The sequence below is a fragment of the Zootermopsis nevadensis genome, unplaced genomic scaffold (genome assembly GCF_977971745.1).
Source record: "Zootermopsis nevadensis isolate Lab colony 2312 unplaced genomic scaffold, Znev_1.0 Znev_ptg000050l, whole genome shotgun sequence".
Lineage (NCBI taxonomy): Eukaryota > Metazoa > Arthropoda > Insecta > Blattodea > Termopsidae > Zootermopsis > Zootermopsis nevadensis.
The window spans coordinates 2,844,411-2,857,240 of record NW_028259182.1 but is presented as its reverse complement, the minus strand read 5'-3'; the positions used below and the strand labels follow the sequence as shown (position 1 = coordinate 2,857,240).

At 40.5% G+C, this 12,830-nt stretch overlaps 1 long non-coding RNA gene across 2 annotated transcripts in view; it reads right to left on the bottom strand.

Annotated features, from left to right (window-relative positions):
* LOC147871526 (uncharacterized) overlaps positions 1–12,830 on the bottom strand; it is a 132,340-nt gene that overhangs the window by 117,856 nt on the left and 1,654 nt on the right. The window contains exon 1 of one of the 2 annotated variants that reach the window (XR_015538711.1): positions 10,793–11,299. The exons of the other annotated variant lie outside the window; for it this stretch is intronic. This is a non-coding gene — a long non-coding RNA (uncharacterized LOC147871526). Of the gene's footprint in view, positions 1–10,792; positions 11,300–12,830 lie in introns of those variants that run through there. 2 annotated transcript variants of the gene reach the window in all.

Here is a 12,830-nt window from a genome sequence, read left to right as displayed (position 1 = left end):
AGGGTTAAAACACTTGAATGAGATTTTAAAACGCAATCAAAACCCCCCCCCACCGAAGGGGGGTTAGTTGCGTTTTAAAATTTTGTGTAAGACATTAAAATAACCTCCCATTCGGGAGGAGTTAGTTTAGTTTCTTACTCAAGGGTTATATAAATATATACGTTTTCGTAAATATGTGCATAACACACGTACACGCGTATATATGTGAGATTTGTAGGTGGTAAACTAGTATGTTGCTTCAGATACCCGACAGTGGTCGTATTTAGTCTTCAGCAGAGGATTCTTAACTACACAAACAGACTACATCAAGGTGTAAACAATATCGCGTTTACATGAGTTGAAAGGTCAAAGTAACAGATGGGACAGGCAGCAAAGTTCTTTCCCTGAAATTATAAATACGTACATTTTGCTTACGTGCGTTCGACCTGCAGACATTTAATGAGTGGAAAGGCACTGGGTTTAGGCTTTCTAGGCTGTTCCTTCTCGCCCTCCATGACCGAAAAGGGAACACTGATCTTTCATAACAGGTTTGCGTGTTCTTCGACGTTTGACGGAGAAATATCTGAGACAGGGGTTCGTTTCCTGGAACTTGGCAAGTTAAGATCTGAATATAATCGCGTATCTTTTGAGAGCTAACACTTAAGTTATCATGCACCTCATGAATTAATTGATTTGAAGGTTTCATTTTGCAGAACCTCACTAAATGACGGTTCAAACTGAGAATAACTGCCGATGGCAGCAGCTTTTACCTTCTAGAGACGAATTACTTTGCTATCAGAGCCGTATGACGTCTGACGGTAACAGTTAACCCTCAAGGAAGTTTCAAGAGCGTGCCACGGCCCTGTCAGTCACTTGAAAATCACAAAATCTGCAAATACGTATGGGTGGGAAGTAAGTAGGCATTGAGAAATGGTTATAACCTCTATATTTCCAATGCAAAGATAATGAAAATAATTTTTATATGTACCTTTTTAAATGGGAATGCCTACTTAATTCCCACCACCCTGTATATGCGTTAGAAAATAGTACTACGAATGACCTTGAACAAGTTTGAGGAATCTTAATCTCAAACACTTTGTGTGATCTTGTCGTGGTCTTGCCATGTCCTTGACCCATCCGTGACCTCGATTTAACATGAGTATAGTCAACTGGGTATTTACGGTTTTGGGGAAATAAGCGTAATAAGATATGAAATTGAGGACTTTAAAGATCTGTATCTCGCAAACTACTCGGCCGATCTTGTTGTGACTACCATATGACCTTGACCTGTACATGACCTCATTTTGACATGAGTATGGTTAACCAACAATTTACCGTTTGGCAGATATAAGCATGATAATATATGACCTTGAGAATTTTAAACACCTATATCTGGGAAATTAGTTGACCGATCTTGATGTGACTTCCATATGAAATTGATCTTTACGTGACCTCATTCTGACATGAGTATGGTCATCCAGGGATTTACGGTTTGGCCGAAATACGCTTGAAGCGATTTGACCTTGAGATATTTAAAGACCCGTATCCGGCAAACTATTGGGCCGATCTTAGTGTGACTTTCATATGACCTTGACCTGTATGTAACGTCATTTTGACACGAGTATGGTCAACAAGGTATTCACGGTTTGGCAGAATTAAGTGTGAAAATATATGACCTTGAGAATTTCAAAGACAAATATCCTGGAAACTATTCGGCCGATCTTGTTGTGACTACCATATGACTTTTTCCTTTACCTGACCTCATTTTGACACGAGTATGGTCAACCAGTTATTCACCGTTTGGTAGAAATAAACGTGAAAAAATATGACCTTGAGAAATTCAAAGACGAATATCTGGGAAACTACTTGGCCGATTTCGACGTCACTTCCGTATGAACTTGACCCATACGTGACTTCATTCTTGCATAAGTATGGTCAACCACAGATTTACGATTTAGTAGAAATAAGCGTGAAGAGATTTGACCTTGAGAATTTCAAAGACATGTACCTGGCAAATTATTGGGCCGATCTCCTCATGACTTCCATATGAACTTGTACTTTTCATGACCTCAATTTGACATGAGTATGGTCAACCAGGTATTTAAGGTCTGGCAGAAGTAAGCGTCAAAATACATGACCTTGAGAATTTTTTGACCTCTCTCTGGCACATAACGTAATCAAATCGAAAACACTGATCTGACCTGACTCGTAGATATTTACCTACGAGTCTACACTGAGTCACAATAACAACATTGCTTAGTCAGTCAGCTCAGCCTGCTTAGTTTATTACCGCTTAGCTAGTTAGTAAGTTTAATTGCTTAACAGCTAAACTTGAAGTAGCACACAGACTTGAAATATTAAGGTCTGGTCAGATACTTGTCGTGTTATTAATAATGTTGCAGCTGGTACATCAAAATGCTAGGAGATGGCGTATTTAAAAGGGAGTAGCAGTGATCCCTCATGGGGGCCCAAAGGGCTCCAGAGAATAAGCAAACCTTTCCCCTCCTTATATCATATCCCTTGTCCCTGGGGTGTAGGGGTCGCGCCCTTTCCACATGTACGGGCGGAACAGTAAATCTACAATCAACTCCCGCCCTGTGACTTAGAACAGCGAACACAGTAGTTAGCATTTCTACTACAGTCTGGTTTGCATAATCGATTGGTAACGCTACACAGGCGTTAGCAGACATAAAACACAAGTTTCAGGAACGCGCCATCTTCCTTAGGAACATCGCGTACAACATTACGTCTGTTTCTTTTGCGTATGCAAGCTACAAGTACATGAATGAAAGTGGGATAAATGCGTTCAGTATAACTACCTGGGGCAGCTCAGCTGGTTCACGAAATTTCCCATCAGCTACGGAAATCGATAGTTCATTATCATATTCAAAAGATCCCGCCATTTAGAATAAATCCTGAGCCAGATGAGTCCAGTTCGTGTCTTATTTTTATCGACCCTATTTTAATATAAAATTAATTGTACATAAATCACGTAAATCATCACTTTACTGGAGCACTAGAACATTTCGCGTATAAAATTCGAGCTGTGGTTCGATTTATTTTAAAGAGATGGCGTGTACAAAGTTAGAAGAATTTCGTTTTACTCGAATAATGTTCTACATTCCTAAAACGCGTTACATTTTTGAACTGAAATTTGTTTTGCAATGAAAGCAAAAACTCATAACTTCTATCAGTCGACTTTGAGAGGTTAAAGACAGATCATCTTAGTGTGTCCGGTAACAACCGAAGTACCGGAACTGAAACATTTTATTCTAGACGAATCAGGATACATGTGGGCTGTTGGGCCAAATATATTAAAGAACAGGATGCTGGTGTTGAAATATAGAATATTCTTACCCCTAACCATTGTTCTATCCAAACTTGAAATAAGACTGCCTCTAATTTTTTACGTACTTTAGTCAAATAGGGAAAGGAGGATCTGAGGTTTTCAAGGCGGTGAGTCCGAAGATGGCTGACTTCTGGGTTGTAACGCCGCGTAGTCTGGTAGAACTTTACCGACGTTTCAGAGGTGGTTACTGCTTCCATCATCAGGGCATCAACCCAGAAGACAGCCATCTTTTTCGTGAGACGTGTTCTTTGTGTCCTAAACCAGTGTAACAGCATACAGGTTACTTAAAACGCGAGTGTGACCCTTTGAAGTCGAAGCTCGTCTAAGTAACATTTAATATAATTCAGTCCGTACCGCGAAGAAAACACTGCACTTCACCATTACAAAGATCGACCGAGTAGGATCTGAGGTTTTCAAGGCGGTGAGTATGAAGATGGCTGTCTTCTAGGTTGTAGCGCCGTGTAGCCTGGTAGAAATTTACCGATGTTTCAGAGGTGGTTACCGCTTCTATCATCAGGACATCGACCCAGAAGACAGCCATCTTTTTCGAGAGACGTGTTCTTTGTGTCCTGAACAAATGTCAAACGCCAGTGTGACCCTTTGAAGCCGAAGCTCGTCTAAGTAACATTTAATATAATTCAGTCCGTACCGCGAAGAAAACACTGCACTTCACCATTACAAAGATCGACCGAGTAGGATCTGAGGTTTTCAAGGCGGTGAGTCCGAAGATGGCTGACTTCTGGGTTGTTGCGCCTTGTAGTCTGGTAGAAGTTTACCGACGTTTCAGAGTTATTTGCTGCCTCCATCATCGCCCTGAAACGTCGGTAAACTTCTACGAGACTGCACGGCGCAACAACCCAGAAGACAGTAATCTTCAACAGCTAAAAGCAAATCGCATCTAAAAAATTATACGTTTCATATAACAAAACCATGAAATATCCAGCACATCTGCAGACCGAAACAACAACACAGAAATCTCGTTTGTTTTACAATCATCTCACGGGACAGAGTCGATGCTCTTTTCGGCAGGGGTCGTGACGTTGTAAGCTCTGTATGAAACACACGTTATTGTTCCATACATTTTATATGGAGGACACCCCTCGGATATTCGCCAATCCCCTCAATACACATCTGTGATGTGATCCAGAGTAAATCACGTTCTAATAGACTAGAGCCCCCAAACCTAGTGTTCACACATCAGCACACAGAGAGCAGTGGGTCTCAACAACTGATAGTACTACAGTTTGCCACAGAGGGGGGGGGGGGGGTAATGAATTTCATAATGGTATCACATCATCACATATGGATGTAAACACCGCAGATAGAAAGATAAGTTTCTGGTGTCATGACGTCAGTCTGTATGTGTCCGCTTTGTTGCTTTCCCTCTGATAACATCTGAACAAATGGACCGATTTGTATTTAATCTTTTATGAATGCCATTTTCAAACATGCGAATCCCTCGCCATGAGAGTAGAAGATTGGAAAAGAGAAGGAGTACCAGCGAAGAACATAAGAGGAGAACACATTTTGGCTTGGGACGCCTAGTCGTTCGTAACTGGACAACTCTTGCGCAGCGGCCTAGCAACCAGGGTGACTCCATTACACGGGGGAAGAACTCATTCTGACTTCATTTTGTACCGTCGTACGCAACCGTTGTTAGACCGGCTCACTCAGCCAGCAGTGGGTCCCATTAGAACTTAGCACCCTCTCTGACTTTCAAGTGTCTGAGCCCCTAAAGCGAGATTTATCGCGGTACGAACCTAATTCTTAAGTATTATTCGCAAGATATGTACTTCAAAATGGGTTGGTCCAGAGACAGGTCATCTCAACACAGGTTCACAGGGTTCTTTTGGGGGTGGGAGGGGGGGTTTCATCTTTTTCCAAATTGTGATATATTTCCCAAGTTCCAAGTTAATTCTTCACGCTTCCCATGCAGCACTCCTGGTGTGGGTTTATCTAAACTGACTCCTTTGCAATAAAGGCCAATACATTATTTCACTATCCAAACTATGACTTCAAAATTAACCAATAATAAAACAAACATTCCACCGGCTGTGTCATTAACGTCTCGCTATGTATCACCCTAAATTTTCACTTTCATTCTGTCCTTATCAAAAGGACGGATGGGTATTTCCTGGGAACCTTCCAGCAATAAGATGATCTCCCACCGCCACCCCCCCATAAATAAAGTGCCTCTCACTTCTTCCCCCATGTTTTCTCTTAAAATATCTTGCCTAAATCTCTCTTTCACACTCTCTTCGAGTTTAAAGGGACAATTACACATGTCTTACGTGTCCTCCGTAGGTTAAAATTATTCCGATAACAATTATAGAAATATTCTGGCTCCTAATGCTTGAAACAGCGTGAGAAATGAACATACGAAAAGCACGTGCGTCTGTGTCACGAGATTCCAATACTCATTACTCAACGGTGTTACGAGCGATCGCTTGATTAATGGATTTTACATCGATTCAGCTTCGGTGGTTTTTCGCTATTAAAGAAATCAAATTACACTCATGATGACCAACAAACTAAAATTAAAACTCAAATATTAGCAGCGACATTTTTTTTTTCCACGGCAGGTTGAGTGTTATACCGCAGTGACGATCCTCCCGTCACCCGTGACTGATAACGGCCAACAAACTTCACGATCAGAACTAGAAATGTCATGTCCCAAATTAACGCGGTATCGCGTTCCTGGGAAACTCTTCACGCTGTAAAATTTGCTCCCCCATAGAATCAATCTTAAAATGGGGGTTAACTTCCTTTTTTTTAAATTTTGTATATTTATGGATCATTTAAATTTGGGGGGGGGGGGAAAGAATTGGATGTTACCCACTGGATTTAACTGGATCAGATTTATGACTCGTATCGGGTTTGTATGAAGACCTTAATATACGTCAGTTATTCCATTAAAGAGAAGAAATTTCTTGAATATTTGAGTACAATATCAGCCTCTTAAGATAGTGTTGTTAATTACTTAGGTATAAATTATTTAATGATTCTGTCAGTAGTCGGACTACGTAGAGTTTAATGATACAGCGATCAATGAAAAATACTTTTGATAGGATTTTAAGGAAGTTCATGTTGCCTAATTTAAAATACTATCTCGGAATTTGTGTGGAGAACCTGAGTATAACCACGAAAGTTTCGGCCAGGAGAGTGGGTTTCCGGAATGATAGTTTAACCCGATACTTCCATAGTAAGAATGTATATTAACAACTCAGCCACAATAACTAGGTTATATTCGTGAGCAGATGTTTTACAATAGCAAAATCAGAGACCGTGGTTCTTTTTTTTTATGTCAATGTTCTTACAGCCCTTACACTTCGACAGGAATGCATAACTAACCAACCAGATGGCTTACCGAACCCGAAGGTTCATCACCGAATTAACCATAGCCCTCCACCGGACCCTGTCCTGGGCCAACAAAATCCAGTCTCCTTCAACTCCTATCTCCCATATATCCTGCCTTAGATTATCCTCCCATCTACGTCTAGGTCTCCCCAGCGGTCTCTTCCCCTCAGGCTTCCCAAATAGTGGACCCAACCAACCAGATGGCTTACCGAACCCGAAGGTTCATCACCGAATTAACCAAAGCCCTCCACCGGACCCTGTCCTGGGCCAACAAAATCCAGTCTCCTTCAACTCCTATCTCCCATAGATCCCGCCTGAGATTATCCTCCCGTCTACGTGTAGGTCTCCCCAGAGGTCTCTTCTCCTCAGGCTTCCCAACCAATACCCGGTGCACACCTCTTGTCCCATCCATGCGCGCTACATGCCCAGCCCATCTCATTCTTCTTGAATTAATTACCCTGACAATACTGGGGGAGGAGTACAGATTTTTAAGCTCATATGCAGTTTTCTCCACGCCCCATCGTCTTCCCTCTTAGGCCCAAATATCCTCCTCAACACCAGATTCTCAAACACCTGCAATCTGTGTTCCTCCCTCTGAGTGAGAGACCATGTTTCGCACCCATACAAAACAACAGGCATACTTTTGTATACTTTAATGTCTAAAGCAAATTATGATACTTAAAGTGTGAGATCCAGAATTTCACAGCAATTCGAATATTACAGTAAACGCAGGGTTAAACCTACTTATGGTCGATTTTGACGTTGTTTTCATGTGTTGCCCCGCACTTCGTGTGATTAAGGGTTTGTGAAATTAAAGAACGGCTTGTGTGCTCAACGTGTTTGCTGTGAATTCTTAATAGTTTTGGCAACAAACATTAATTACCCTTAATCACAAAGCAATATTAATAAATAATTAGTTTCACTATGCATCTAACTGTATTCAAACAGACCAACGCCTGACTAATTAAAATAGGTAAACACAGAGCTTCGATACTGTGCTGTTAAGTGCGATGTATCTCCTTACATAACACAAGACACATTTCTTACACGAGAAATATTATTTAATCGGTGAACTGGATTAACCATGTTAAACAATGACGGTAGGTGAATTACACGTAAATAGAAATATCGTATGAACAGATTTACTCTCGCATAAATGCGCTGAGAAAACAGTGTTTTGATTCTCAGATCGATATAACTGTTATTTTAATACAATTTACACTTTTGAAAGGCCTATATAAAAAAATTTACTTACTCTGTATTTTTTAAAATTAAAAACATTTATGTTAAATTAACATTTATTACTGCCTTCTTCAGGGCGTGTCTAATACAAAGCCAGAGTCGTAGGAATTCCTATCACTCAGATTTCCATATGTCTAATCTCTTTCTCGAAGTAACTTGAAAACACATGAACTTTTGTTCCTGTTGATTGCCAGTGACTCACAGTCTGGGACAAATTTTTCATGCGAGCATGTGTTTGATACACCGTTGCTAAGGTAACGTACACTGGCATTAGTGTTTGTGACATATCTCCACCATACCAGATTTTTAAACCCATAACGTTTCGGAAATTGATTGTATTTCCCTGAAGTATGTGTTTCTGGTGTTACAACCCACTCTGAGTCTTGACCTATTCTCGAGAAATTTTTGTGTCATATTTTTTGGACCATTTTCGACATTTTGGCAGAACTAGCGTAGGGCCCGTCTCATCTAACGGCAAATAAACTTTTTGTATTGAAAAGAGTAATACAGTTTATTGCATGAGCATCTTTAAAATTCACACTGAAAATTCAATACTTATAAGAATGCCTTTATCTTCAGACTTAAGTTGAAAACAGTATGTTTCTTCATAATGTTGGTATCTGCTTGCGAATCTGCATTGCGTCGAAACCCAAAAGAATAACATAGTCATCCTCACTGCCGTGAGAACCTGACTTAACCTAACCTATCTGACGTACTCTAACTAACCTAACCTCACCTCACCTAACCTAACCTAACCTAACCTAACCCAAGCTAACCTAACCTCACCTCACCTAACCTAAACTAACCTAACCAAACCTAACACAACCTAACCTAACCTAACCTAACCTAACCTAACCTCACCTAACCTAAACTAACCCAACCAAACCTAACCTAACCTAACCCAACCTAACCTCACCTCACCTAAACTAACCTAACCAAACCTAACACAACCTAACCTAACCTAACCTAACCTAACCTCACCTCACCTAAACTAAACTAACCTAACCAAACCTAACCTAACCTAACCTCACCTAACCTAACCTACCACGTGAAATATTTTTCTTTCGTTCTTCTATTTTGTTCGGCAGATGAAAAACATAAAATACTGCCCGAACATGCAATTCGACTTCAGGCCACTTCCCCAGGATTGTCGACAATTCTTGGCGTCCGTATACTCAAAAATCACTTTCAATTTTGGAAATGGTTCATGATTTTCCCTGGATCAGCTCTGGCCCCAAAAGAACGAACTGAAATTAACTGTTACTAACACTGTGTACTGATATTTAATTGCTACTGAATTGGAAATCCACAGCGCATTTCACCATCCATAAGCATACAAACTGAGGTAGCATCTAGTTAGAGGTATATATATATGAAATGCTTTCACATTTGGCGAAATGAAATTCCCGGTTATTGGTGGGTAGCGGTTAAATCTGTGTTAATGTCCGGAAATAGCTGCAGCAGGATCACATCTCACTGCGGTGGAGCAAGTGATCTCCCTACATTAGCAGCCAATTTGCAACTCTGATAGCTCGAACACACACGCACAGCCCCCAAGACAGAGCTCACGTTGTCGCCAGACTTGGAGCTGGCGGTAATCGGAACAGCCCGTTCACTAATTACATTCTGTCAAAATCTCTCCGGTTTCGAGAAAACAGTCTCTCTGTATGTGCCCCCTTATCACGGTATTTCTATTATCGATTGTTAAGACGTAACCTTGATTTATTTTTCACGAAAAGAGACGGTATATCGATTCTCGGAAGCCTCGATTTCAAGAATTTCAAAACGTGAAAAATGTGTTTCTTAAATTCGAGGAAACACGACATTACACGCTTTCCCACTATCTGCCATTTTATTTCAGAATTACCAATCGCCCACTGCTCTGACAAAGATTGCACATGCCATCTTCAGGGACGATATGTAAAAGTTTGGCGTATTTGAGGTAAAGAGTTGGATTTGAGGGTTTTGATTCGTACCAACTGGACGCGATCACTTGGTTAATTAATCAATTAATTAGGGAAAAAAATCATATTTTTAATAATTCAGTTAGTTAATTAGTCAGCGAGTAGGTTATCCACGTGGAAGTTTCGGTACTCAGTGAGCTAGTTAATGGGTTAACCATTCAGTCGGTCCGATAACACGCGACTCGCAGGCAGAAGAACATGGCTGCACTGCGCACTGTTTTATTCGGACTACATCACACGGGTTATAGTGCGAAGGATACAAATAAGCAAGCCCCTTATGTGGCGGGCAGGAGGATGCTTGATTTCCCTGGGGGTCACTTCAAGTATCTCGACTACCTGGCTGACCCCCACCTTGTGGCCATCGGAGTAACCTCTCAACTCCCCACCGAATGAACCGCAAGCAAGGATGAGGTTACAAATGCGCGTTCATAAACCCGGGACACTCCAGTGGTACAAGTAGCTGAACGTCGATGTCTGTGGCATGCACGTGTTACAATACGACACACACTGGCCTTTAAAAGAAACGAGGCTCTGGAGACCGATTCATGGCTGAATAACAATGATGAAAAAGGAATAACATACTTAAATTTGTATTAATAAGATCAATTATATAGGCTGTGAAAAGACGGCGATTAGATTTGACAAATCGTCAACTTTAAGAGCACTCCAAAACATAATTTTTTTGCAAAATCCACTCCGTATTTTACGCCGTGTGGACAATAGGCATCATAGGTTCGTTTAAGACGCATTGCGCTACGTTTTTGTTCGGTCTATAACACAGTACACAACTGACTAACTCTGTAGGTTATATAAAAGTTACTAGTTAAACGGGGAAGAAAGACACAACATATAGCAGTAAACAGGCTCACATTTCAATATAAAAAAACATTAGTGTACTTACGAGCTGACTGTCGAATTCCGAAGAAGTTTCCATTTCATTCTGAATATATTTTATATTCATCATCACACACACACACACAGTATCTAGAAATTAAATCAGTTCTATTGAAATAACAGCAAAAGCGATATTACAGAAACGTCACTAATTTCGAATATAGAACAACCTATTACACCGTGTTAAATGCTCAAGTAATTGTATTGAAACACACATCACTTTCGTATCAGGTAGACATTGTCAAATAAGTTCAGAGAAAATGGTTACACGTAAAAGTTGTTTTAATATGTAAACACAGTCTACAATTCACGTGTATATTTTCTCATTGTTGTCTTAATAATGATCTTACACAGAACGTGATAATAGAAAACACCATATAAAAGCTTTTGTTCACTTATAAATTACTTAATGGAAACCCCTTTTCTTCAAACTCCCGTGTCTCTGACAACTTCGGTGTAACAAGAGAAGCATGAATCAGCACAGTTTAAGGAGTGCTGTCTTCAATGCACTCGGAAGGAAAGATAAAACACAAACACCACGGAAGAGAAAAATGAAACGCGTTAAGGACGAATGCCACATAAATTAAGACTCCACGCAAACAAACGGTTGTTGAACATTTGAAATTATGAAGTACAAAACTTCAGAATGCATATTGATTCAAACGAAAATATTTTGATGTATGGACACCGAGGTATTCGTAAAAGTTTCATTTTAACTCGGAGGCACTTGCACACACAACAACGTCGTTTGAAGACAGGAAAATAATTCAAAGCGGAAAGTCCATACATAACCTCACACTAACATGAATATGAACATCCAAGTTTCTGTAGATCGGCGGAAATATGCGTTTGAAAAAATGACCTGTGAATGACCTTGAAAATTTCAAAGTCCTCTGTTTGGTAAACCAACGGACTTATATCGTCGTGACCTTGACATGACACTGGCCTGTCTGTGTCCTCAAACTGACATGAGTATGGGTACTGATATAACTACTGACCGACAGATACATGCGTTTGAAAAAATGACCTGTGAATGACCTTGAAAATTTCAAAGTCCTCTATTTGGTAAACCAACGGACTTATATCGTCGTGACCTTGACATGACACTGGCCTGTCTGTGTCCTCAAACTGACATGAGTATGGGTACTGATATAACTACTGACCGACAGATATATGCGTTTGAAAAAATGACCTGTGAATGACCTTGAGAAATTTAATAGCTTAATAATTACGTTTGCGCGTTCAAGTTGTGTACGGCCATACGTCGAACTACTCGTGTCTCCTGCTACGTGTAACTAAATAACTACAATGAGTCAAAAGCAGACATTTTCAACATTTTTAAAAGGTAAGATAAGCGATTGAGATCATGAAGCTGCTTCACCGGCATCAGCCTGTAACGTCTGAAGGAAACCACGAAAATTTTTGTCAGGGTAGCTTGTGATCTGGTCGAGACTCGATATGGTCACCTCCAAAACGCGATTCTGGTGACGACGCATCGGTACAATTAATCCTGATTGTCAGAACTCAGATACGGAAAAGACGTGTCTGGTTTTTCGTCAATTCACAACTTCTATCCTTGTCACACTGAAATTTCCCTCTCTTCTGCCGCTTGACAGGTCTCCCGAGGATAGACGAGCGCTTCTCTTAATGTGATTCTGCAACCAGCAATGCCGTAGAACGGGACAGAACAAATGGAAAATACGTCAAATTTGAAGGCTCGTTATTAGGTTATATGCTATAAGCTTTATGGCTCGTACGGGTACGCCATCTCTGTGATTAGCTGCGGTACTGCTAGCAGGGGGAAGCTACGCCAAGTCAGTAAATCACATCCTTGTTTGTAACCTGCGTTTACAGTCCATCCATTGATACAACTGCAAGCATTGTTATTTGACACTAATGGAACGAAGCTTTTGTGAAATTCCATGTGTACAACATAACAGAGGAAAAATTCCCAACTTTGACTTATGATGTGACCATCTTTTGAATATTTTGAACAATTTTCATCGAACTTCGTGTGAACATCATCACGTCCTCAGCCATCCCAC